Below are 11,802 nucleotides of genomic sequence, written 5' to 3' on the forward strand. Positions count from 1 at the left end.
CTGGGGAAAATAAACCTCTCAGCTATAGAGATGGGTGGAGCTCCACAAGTTCACGGTTCCCACCCTCATCTGGGACTGTTGGGTTGACCTTGGAGGCCTCTGAACGATCCTGGCCAGATTGCCCACGTGCTCTACTCCTGGGTACAGTGGGACATTCCCTTTTCAGCAACACAGGACTGCACAAGGATTCACTCCCAGGCTCACAGGATCTCTTCTCTAAATCAGGTGGTATTAAATAGGCTGAAATGTCTTGAGAACCTACATTCGGCAGTTTTTGTAATTATAAGATTCTCCATTTGTGGAGAGCACCAGTAACAATAGCGGAGGAAAATTGCTGGCAAATTCTGTCATCAGTATAACACAGTAAACTGACCATTCCCATTATTCTGCTGTCACAAATTGCATGTTAAAATGGACCTCAGTACAGAAGTATTGAAGTGCCAAGGTGTAGTTTAGAAGTATCTATTTGCTGATGTTTAAAGCTGGCCTGTGATCGCTTCGGCAGCACATATACTAAAATTGGACTGATACAGAGGAAATCAGCATGGGTCCCATGCAAGGATGACAAGCATATTTATGAAGCATTGCATATTTTTTAACTGGACTTTAGGTAAAATTTTTTAAAAAAAGAAAAAGTGGGCGGGGGTGGGGGTGACTGGGTGATGGGCACTGAGCGGGGCACTTCATGGGATGAGCACTGGGTGTTACGCTATATGTTGGCAAATTGAACTCCAATAAAAAATATATATATTTCCAATGAGAAAAGAGTAAAAGCAAAAAAAAAAAAAAAAAAGAAAAAAGAAAAAAGAAAAAATAATAAATAAGTAAATAAATGAATAACAATGGACTATGCTTTATGCTTTAGATTTCCAGTTTGTTTGGGGGCCTTACTGTTGTTTGTCTTTATAAACAGTGACATGTGCGAAAGAATAAATGCCACGGAGCTGTTTAAACACACTCTCTGGGCTCCTTCTCCTTTCTGATGGGCAACAGGGAAAATTGCTTTCTATTGCTAGCCGTTGAGGTTTCACGATCACCCCCCCCCATATACCATTAATAATTTTTTTGTTAGATTGCATAATTTATAGTATCAGTTGTGAATGCATAATGTAATACTGTATACTGAAGGGTAGTCTTTCTTCAAATAGGTTACTGAAAATGAAATAAATACCTAGATTAAATTTCCATACTAGGGAGAGAGAAATGAAATAATTTGCTGAGTTGCAAAATACGTAATAGACATCGTGGAGGTAATCTAAATTCCAAAAAATTACTTCATTGTTTTAGTCACGTCAGATGGTTTCATTCTGAAAGCAATCCCTAAGAAAAATGTTGCGATAATTGTTGAGCAAAAATAAGTATTTTTCAATAAAATGAGTCAAAAAATAATCTCTCTAGATATTAATAAAATGAGGCCAAATTAGTTTATAACTTACAGTATAATACAAAAATTGACTGTATTTATTTTAGTGTCTGCTCTTGTGAATGAAAGAGCCACAGAACCTTTGAAATATGATGTAAGAGCTGGAAAAATTTTGCTCTTTACATTTAACCCTACTTTTTATTCTAAGAAAAGAAAATTACCAGAGGATTATTTATATTTCTAAAAATCTGTTGGTATTTTTAAAGATTTGTTTGCAGATTTTTTGTGCTTGTAAGGAATACAATTCATGTTTCATATTAAGAGGAATCTACTAAAATGACTACCTATTTTTTTTCCAAACGACCATCTGCTCCTTTCTAATGTCTACTATAGATCAATAACATTATTTAGTATTTCTTCTTTTACTATTATCATCATCATATTTTTCATGGATCCAAACCCCTTATTTTACTAAGCTGTTGTCTTCTCAAGAAACTATCCAACTTCAGCTATGGGATTGGTATTAGACCCCATGGGAATGTCAAATAGAATTTTAATTTTCACTGGGCATTCAGCACCATTTGTTGTTTATTTCTCCAAAGTGGTTTTATTTTCATTACAATATACGATTATGTTCATTAGGACATGTGTTATCTTCTTTAGTGGAATCTTACTTTTTTCCCCTTTAGAAAGGAAGGAAGACAGGAGTAAAGGAAAGACATGGAAAGATTAATTCAAGCATCAACAGTGGTGAAATTCAAGGATGGGCTAATGACTTTGATGCCTTTAAAATAAGCATACATCAGAGTCAGTAGGAGAATCTGATTTGTGAAAGTAACAAGTTTTGATGATGTATATAAATGAATTGCTCCATAAAATTTGTCTTTTTAAGAGCCACTTATGATCTTTTGAGGCTGTTTTTGATACATATATATCTCTACTTTTAAAACGTACTTTCTACACAATAAATGTTTTAATACTGCCATTTGGTTAGGAGATGCTCTTAAACATACAGAACAATTTTGTCTAGATTGTTTATTTAATGTGACTTGTAAAAACTGTAAATCATAAATTATTCGGTAGTTTAACATTTTCCCCTATTTTGAAGTACTAGTAAATAACACTAACATGATCATAATAATAATTAATACCCTTTAAGATGGAACTCTAGGGAAAAAATTAAATGCTGAATTTATATAACTTTTTTACTCTCTTCCTAAATGTCAGGTTGATTTACAAAAGCTTAGTAATTTTGCTGATGTCTGTCCATGTCTATAAATTAACTACATTTCTAAATTTAGAGATTCTTTGCTAAGATGATTAAAATATTTCCTAATTTGTTCTCCTAATCTTCTTTGGGTTGTGAACAAAATAAAAGGACTACAAACCCAAGCCAGAGAACTCATACGTAACCTTGATAAGCTTCCTAATGCTAATGTTGTTTTGATAGAGAAAACCACAAGTAATGCAAATAGCAGCCTCCACTCTCCAGTACAGGTGTGTAATAAGCGCATATAATTAAGCCAAAGATACATAATGGTTTGTTGTTGGATACGCATTTACAACAGCTGACTACGCTCTTAATGTGTGGTTCATGAGTTAGGTAATTTTCTTATGTCTCCTCTCCTTGAACAGAATATTCCTCATGGACTCATATACAAAATGATTCTGTGCCTTTTACAAAGTAGATTCCCACTGCTGCCTGTAATTTAGCGTCTTTGCCATATCAGCATTACCTAAAGATGATTAAAAAGAGCATGTAAATTCACAAACAAGTCATTTTATTCTTCAACTTAAATAATTTAGAAATGCCCCCCAAAAGGAAAGTTATCAAAATGTAAGCCTTTCGACATGGTTTCCATCTTCGTGAAATATATCAAGCGTGCATTTAATCACTGTTATGCATAAAATATGGTTTATGGCTCTGCTCTATATATCACATAAACTTCTTTGTATATTACGAATCTGAGTCCTTTAAAGGGCATAAAGCAAATATGAAACACTAGTAAGGGTTTTTAAAAATCAGTACAGATACAGGCAACAGTGCATAAAGTACTTGCAGTTATTTTTAATTCTATACTTCCATTGAGATTTTTTAAAATGCAAAACACATACACACATACATTTATACCATCCTGGGGTTTTGAATTGGGCAGACTAAAAATAAGAATGATGATCCTATACTAATAGTGTATGAATTTCTTAATTTTAACACTTTTAATCCTTTTTCTCCTTTCCACTAGGATCCCATAAAACATCATGATACTGTAAAGAAATGTTATCATACAGGCACAACCAACATGAGGCTTACTGCTTTGTACCAGAAATGGTCAAAAAAGTCTATCTACTAAGATTGATAATGTGGAAAAAAATAGATAATGTAAATTTGTTTTTAAAAAGGTGATATCTTACATACATATTGAACTATAGTGTGTGGTAAAAATGGTCAGGATAATATCTGAGCTCAATAGCATTTTCCCATAAATTACTGTGTAGGCACCATTAATCATTGTATTCAAGTGCTATGCATCGCCTGCTTAATTCAGGTTGGTTCTGATTTGCACATCATTTCAAAGAATGCAAAAAAAAAAAAAAAACCCAGAAAAGTTTTACTTTCCACATTAGCTATACAGCTCATCTCTTCTAGTCATATCTCAGGACAGGAGGTAAATAATCAACCTGATTCCTTTGGTTGACTTTTAAAGACTTGTTTGCAATTAATTTGGGACAAAAACTGTATTTAAATTGAGTCTTTAGTATGAGCTGTAAGGGATGGAATTCCGTCCCAACATAGTCATAGTTATTTCCCTTGCTGTTGTTATTTTGGTTCCTCACAAAATAAACTAGTCATTTCCCCCCTCTTCTTCTTCTTTTTTAAAATTTTATTTACTTACTCAGGAGAGACACAGAGAGAGAGAGGCAGAGACATAGGCAGAAGGAGAAGCAGGCTCCCTGCATGGAGGCTGATGTGGGACTCGATCCCAAGACCCTAGGATCATGCCCTGAGCCCAAGGCAGATGCTCAACTGCTGAGCCACCCAGGTGCCTCTCCCCTCTTCTTCTTGAGTATGTTGATTATATGTGTGCCTGTGCCATGAGTGTGACTGCATGTGTGTGTGTGTGTGTGTGTGTGTGAAGCGGGCAATATGTCCTCAACCTATGTATGTGGTTAATGTAAGAGGCAGAGTGTGTTAGGTCTCTTTTTTTCAAAAACTGAAATCACCAAAAGGGAACTCCTGTACCTTTCCATCGCCATGAAAAAGGAGGCCTCTGTTTCTAGCCTCTCTCCTCTTCCCCGCTTTCAAAGACCATTGAGTTCAGATGTGTTCTGGTCTTCCTTCTCCCCTTCTCATTCTCTCAGAGTCTGATTCCTGGTTCTGTCAGAATCTCATTTGCCCTCACCCCCACAACTGCTATTTTTAATCTCTCTCACTAAGGGACTCTCCGACGGCACTGGAACATATTCTCATTTTGGTCAGATGAGAAACACCCACCTGACTTTGAAGCTCCTTCCAGGTTTCCCCTTGTATTTTCCACCCCCTCTCAGTGTTTCCCATCCAAAGTGATAATACTTCTTCACCTTTTAGTAACTTATTAGCTAGCACTGATGGAACTTCAGCCCCTACCTTGCCACCAAACCTGGGTGGCTCAGTGATTGAGAGAGCATGCCTTTGGTTTAGGTTGTGATCCTGGGATCGAGTCCCACATCGGGCTCCCTTCAGGGAGTCTGCTTCTCCCTCTGCCTGTGTCTCTGCCTCTCTCTGTGTGTCTTTCATGAATAAATAAATAAAATCTTAAAAAAAAAAAAAAGAACTGATGGTTACCAGAGGGGAGGTAGGTGGGGCATGGGTTAAATAGGTGATGCAGATTAAGGAGGACACTTGTGATGAGCACTGGGTATTGTATGGAATTATTGGATCGCTATATTGTACACCTGAGACTAATACTACACTGTATATTAACTAACTGAAACTTAAATAAAACTTAAAAAAAAATGATCACTGAAAGTTAGGTTGATACATGTAAATAAACGTTGCCAAGCAACAAGAAGTTCACAGACACAAAGTTTTGTCCCTGGCTGAGGCCTATTCATTTTGTAATTCATGAAGGATAGCATAGGAGCATTCTCAGTTTCTAACAGATGCCAAGAATGTAAATTTCATTTCAGATTAAAATCAATAAGCATAAATGCTGATATAAAATGAAGATTGATACCAAAATAAAAATATTTCTATTACAAGCTCATTGTATAAAGATCAGAAAATACAGCTTAAGAAAAAAGTTAACATGATCTTTCAGCCATTCATCACTGTGGTTAACCATTTTTCACTTTGAAAACTATGGTTATAGGCTTTGCTTATGTGCAAATGCAAATATAAAAATTTTTTAATGCCATTGCATGTTGCAAATATTTTATACCTTGCTTATTGAGTGGATAAATAATATCTTTGAAATATTTTTCCATGTTAGACATCTATTTTTTTCTTATAACTTTTATTATGTTGCTAATATATTTAAACATGGAATAATATTGTCAGTAGAAAAGTACGTATTATCCAGGTTTAACACACGTTGGTATTTTGTTATATTAACTTTATAGATTGCTTTAGAATGACAGGTTACAGATATGGCTGAAGGCACTTATTTAACTTTCCCTGATATTTTTAACCTCCTTTACTTCCTTAAAATGTAGATTTTCATTCATATTTTCTTTTACTATATAAGTATATGTCCATAAAATATATAGTGTAGCTTTGTGTATTTTTTAAATGTACACAATTGATTCTGGGTTTATGTACCTTTTTATACCTCTTGCTTTTCTTGTTAATCTTTTTTTTTTTGGGTTTTTGTTTTGTTTTGTTTTTAGAGAGCAGGGAGGGACAGAGGGAGACAGAGAGAATCTTAAGTAGGTTCCGTGGCCAGTGCTAGAGCCTGACATGGGGCTCTATCTCATGACCGGGGATCATGACCGGAGCAGAAATTAAGAGCAGGACACTTAAATTACTGAGCCATACAGATGCCCCATTAATGTTGTTTTTGGTATCTGTGTTACTATATGAGGATCTCATTCATTTTACCTGACATAGTTTTTAACTATGTGAATAATAGGTATGTTTTACAATATCATTTTAAATGACTGCGGAATATAATAAATTTTAATGTGCCACATTTAAACCATTCCACTATCGTTTGGATTTTTAAACAAATTTGTGTATTACTTACATAAATCTTCTAAGAATATTCTTATAGCTATACTTTTGGTTTCATTTTTCATTGCTTTCTTGCTGGGCCAAAAGGTATGCATATCTTAAATTTTACTCTATATATTTCCAAATACATATATATAGAAAGAAAAATATATAAATTTATATCTCAATTTTTATACTTCTACAACAATGAGTAAGAATACATTTTCTTTTCCAGTTTGATGTATGACAAATAGCCCTACTATTTCAATTTTCACTTACTTAATTATTAAATATAACTTCTATCTTTCTTATTAGTCACTTGTATTTTTTTGTAACTTCTCTGTGTATGCCCTTTGCCCATTTTTCTACAGTGTGCCGATCTGTTTCTTCTCTCTACAATTAAGATAATACTTATAACTCAACTCTTCGGCCTTCTAACTATTCACCACAAATAGTTTAGAAATTCCATGAAGTAAAATCTGTGTTTTTCCTCTGTGTTTTCTGCCCTTGATAGAGCATTTTATTTTTTTAAACATTTTATTTATTTATTTATGAGAAACACAGAGAGGAGAGAGAGAGGTGGAGACACAGGCAGAGGGAGAAGCGAGCTGCACCAGGGAGCCAGACGTGGGACTTGATCCCAGTTCTCCAGGATAGCACCCTGGACTGAAGGAGGCGCTAAACCGCTGAGCCACCTGGGCTGCCCCTGATGGAGCATTTTAAAAGCTGTTTCCGCCTCAGCAATCAGACAACAAAAAGACATTAAAGGCATTCAAATTGGCAAAGAAGAAGTCAAACTCTCCCTCTTCGCCGATGACATGATACTCTACATAGAAAACCCAAAAGTCTCCACCCCAAAATTGCTAGAACTCATACAGCAATTCGGTAGCGTGGCAGGATACAAAATCAATGCCCAGAAGTCAGTGGCATTTCTATACACTAACAATGAGACTGAAGAAAGAGAAATTAAGGAGTCAATCGCATTTACAATTGCACCCAAAAGCATAAGATACCTAGGAATAAACCTAACCAAAGATGGAAAGGATCTATACCTTCAAAACTATAGAACACATCTGAAAGAAATTGAGGAAGACACAAAGAGATGGAAAAATATTCCATGCTCATGGATTGGCAGAATTAATATTGTGAAAATGTCAATGTTACCCAGGGCAATATACACGTTTAATGCAATCCCTATCAAAATACCATGGACTTTCTTCAGAGAGTTAGAACAAATTATTTTAAGATTTGTGTGGAATCAGAAAAGACCCCGAATAGCCAGGGGAATTTTAAAAAAGAAAACCGTATCTGGGGGCATCACAATGCCAGATTTCAGGTTGTACTACAAAGCTGTGGTCATCAAGACAGTGTGGTACTGGCACAAAAACAGACACATAGATCAGTGGAACAGAATAGAGAATCCAGAAGTGGACCCTGAACTTTATGGTCAACTAATATTCGATAAAGGAGGAAAGACTATCCATTGGAAGAAAGACAGTCTCTTCAATAAATGGTGCTGGGAAAATTGGACATCCACATGCAGAAGAATGAAACTAGACCACTCTCTTGCACCATACACAAAGATAAACTCAAAATGGATGAAAGATCTAAATGTGAGACAAGATTCCATCAAAATCCTAGAGAAGAACACAGGCAACACCCTTTTTGAACTTGGCCACAGTAACTTCTTGCAAGATACATCCACGAAGGCAAAAGAAACAAAAGCAAAAATGAACTATTGGGACTTCATCAAGATAAGAAGCTTTTGCACAGCAAAGGATACAGTCAACAAAACTAAAAGACAACCTACAGAATGGGAGAAGATATTTGCAAATGACACATCAGATAAAGGGCTAGTTTCCAAGATCTATAAAGAACTTATTAAACTCAACACCAAAGAAACAAACAATCCAATCATGAAATGGGCAAAAGACATGAACAGAAATCTCACAGAGAAAGACATAGACATGGCCAACACGCACATGAGAAAGTGCTTTGCATCACTTGCCATCAGGAAAATACAAATCAAAACCACAATGAGATACCACCTCACACCAGTGAGAATGGGGCAAATTAACAAGGCAGGAAACCACAAATGTTGGAGAGGATGCGGAAAAAAGGGAACCCTCTTACACTGTTGGTGGGAATGTGAACTGGTGCAGCCACTCTGGAAAACTGTGTGGAGGTTCCTCAAAGAGTTAAAAATAGACCTGCCCTACGACCCAGCAATTGCACTGTTGGGGATTTACCCCAAAGATACAGATGCAATGAAACGCCAGGACACCTGCACCCCGATGTTTCTAGCAGCAATGGCCACAATAGCCAAACTGTGGAAGGAGCCTCGGTGTCCATCGAAAGATGAATGGATCAAGAAGATGTGGTTTATGTATACAATGGAATATTACTCAGCTGTTAGAAATGACAAATACCCACCATTTGCTTCAACGTGGATGGAACTGGAGGGTATTATGCTGAGTGAAGTAAGTCAGTCGGAGAAGGACAAACATTATATGTTCTCATTCATGTGGGGAATATAAATAATAGTGAAAGGGAATATAAGGGAAGGGGGAAGAAATGTGTGGGAAATATCAGAAAGGGAGACAGAACGTAAAGACTGCTAACTCTGGGAAACGAACTAGGGGTGGTGGAAGGGGAGGAGGGCGGGGGGTGGGAGTGAATGGGTGACGGGCACTGGGGGTTATTCTGTATGTTGGTAAATTGAACACCAATAAAAAATAAATAAAAAAAAAAGCTGTTTCCTCACATCTTAAAAACTCCAATTTTTATGCAAAATATTCATCTCTTACCATAATGTCAACATTTGATGACCTCTAATTCGTTATACCTGAGGCCAATATAAACACAGTATTTCCTCAGCTTTGTGCTTGATTAGGTAATACAGCTAGGATTCAGGTCAGGGTTAACTAAGGAGGCAGGTAGGAGTTCTTCATCACTTTTTTTCACAGCTCACTAATTACTTGTGAAGACTGAAGATATGAACCTAGTATTTAACCTTCTATCAGAGGAGCAACTGTTGAGAGTCAAGGAAACTTCAGCTACCAGGAGGTCTTGAGTACATTTCTTCTTGACCCTTTACTCTCTTTCTGTACATGCCTTGGGACTGAGAAATTTAAATACTAATCGTTTCAATAATATAATATTTTGACATAGATAGCTTTCGTATTAGAGGCACAATTTCAAGGCCTTTTTTTCCTGTCTTTCTACAAGAGGGATCCAGACATAAAGAAACATTTCCCTTCTCTCTCAGCCCAGTTACTGCCTCCTAATTTTGCGGACAAATCAATTTATGTCTGTACACAAACCTGTCCATGGCTGAGGATTTTCAGTGTATAGAAAAACAGAAGAAACTTTTCAGAGGGTAAAAGTGCCCTTTTGAGCATCAGTGGCCTTGCTACTTGTTTGAAAAAAAAAATTTAAAAATGATGGGGTTTGAGTTTTAGGTGATCTTAAAAGTTTTATCAGATACAGAGGAGTCTGGGAAGACAGCAGAATAAGAGGATCCTAAGCTCACCTCTCCTCCAAATACAACTAGGTAACATCCCCACCCATGTGAATAACCTAGAAAACAACCAGAAGACTGGCGGGACCAACTCCACAACAGAAGGTACAGAGAGGCCATACTGAAGAGGGAGGGAAGGTGGAGACAGTGGGGATGAAACAAACTCTGGCCATCTGTGGGGTCTGGGGGAGCCAGAGACATGGAGAGGGAAGAGAAAAGGACTATCACACTGGGGAGCCCCATGGGACATGATGAATCCCCACAATGTTTGGCTTTGAAAGCAAGAGGGGCACTTTCATGAGTTCCTAAAACCAGTGGGACTGAAAGCCTGGAACTTTAAAAATCAGCAGGATTGGCTCTGGGAGAGCCTCGGGGACATAGGAAACTGAGTCCCCACCCTTAAAGAGATACCAAGACAAACAGCCAGTGGAGATGAAGCAGAGAAGCAGCAGTTTGAGACTGGCCTGGGGCATAGGGGAGGGAGAGTACTTTACTGATTTTGGAGACTGTCCCACAGAGGCAGGGATCACTGAGGGACTTCACTAGGAACAAAGGAGCTGTCATGAGCCATCTCTCCACCACTCCCTAGCACAAATAGGGCCACTTGTGGAAACCAGCCAGGTGAGGGAGGGTGTTCACTACCTGACCTGCTTACCCCAAGCCCCGCCCCCATGCTTTGGCAGGACTGCTCTTCCCAGTCCCATTTACCTCAGTTGTGGCCCTGCAGGTCACCTCCCCCAGAAAATCAGTGCAAAGCTTGCTGACATCACATCTTCCAACCTGAGTGCTTTGCAGGGCTTTGGTCCCCGAAGCAGTAGTAGCAGTGGTGGTGAGCTGTGCAGAGGGATGAGGTATACCTTGTTAAAAATGTGCACCCCACTCTGGCTGAGGCCCAAACATTGCCAACAACAGGCAAAGAGAGCCTCTGCAGATGACTGGGCTAAAGGAAAAAGTGGCCAGGATACAATGCAGGGCATTACAGGACTTCTTCGTAAGTCCCTTACATTCAAGAGCAGAATATCTGACTTTTCTGACATACTGAAACAGCTGCAGAATTAGACAAAATGAGGAGACAGAGGAATATGTCCTAAATGAAAGAACAGGACAAAATCACCACAAGATATTGAAGTGAAACAAATAGAATATGTCTAATAGAGAATTTAAAGTAATGATAGGGGCGCCTGGGTGGCTTAGTTTTGAGCATCTGCCTTTGGCTCAGGTCATGATCCTGGAGTCCCCAGATTGAGTCCTGCATCAGGCTCCCTGCATGGAGCCTGTTCCTCCCTCTATGTCTCTGCCTCTCTCTCTGTCTCTCATGAATAAATAAATAAAATCTTAAAAAAAATTACATGGAGAGAAACAAAAATGAAAATGCAATGGTCCAAAATCTTTGGGAGGCAGCAAAAATGTAGTTCAAGGACAGAAGTTTGTGGCAATACAGGCCTACCTCAAGAAGCAAGAAAAATCTGAAATTAACAACCTAACTTTATACGTAAAGGAACTAGATAAAGAAGAACAAACCAAATCCAAGAGCAGCAGGAGGAAGGAAATAATAAATATTAGAGCAGAAATAAATGATATAGAAACTAAAAAGACAATATAACAGATCAATGAAAACAGGAGCTAGTTGTTTGAAAAAAATAAAATGAAATTGATAAACCCCTAGCCAGACTCATAAAAAGAGAGGGGGATGGGTGAGAGAGGAAGGAGGTATAGAGGGAGATGATTCAA

The 11,802-nt window shown here is 37.6% G+C and overlaps 1 non-coding gene across 1 annotated transcript; it reads left to right on the plus strand.

The window, feature by feature from the left end:
* Positions 1–489: 489 nt before the first annotated feature.
* LOC144289271 (U6 spliceosomal RNA) lies at positions 490–596 on the plus strand. Its single transcript, XR_013357246.1, has one exon. It is a non-coding gene; the product is annotated as a U6 spliceosomal RNA (small nuclear RNA).
* The last annotated feature ends 11,206 nt before the right edge of the window (positions 597–11,802 follow it).

Source organism: Canis aureus, chromosome 18 (genome assembly GCF_053574225.1).
Source record: "Canis aureus isolate CA01 chromosome 18, VMU_Caureus_v.1.0, whole genome shotgun sequence".
NCBI classification, from domain to species: domain Eukaryota; kingdom Metazoa; phylum Chordata; class Mammalia; order Carnivora; family Canidae; genus Canis; species Canis aureus.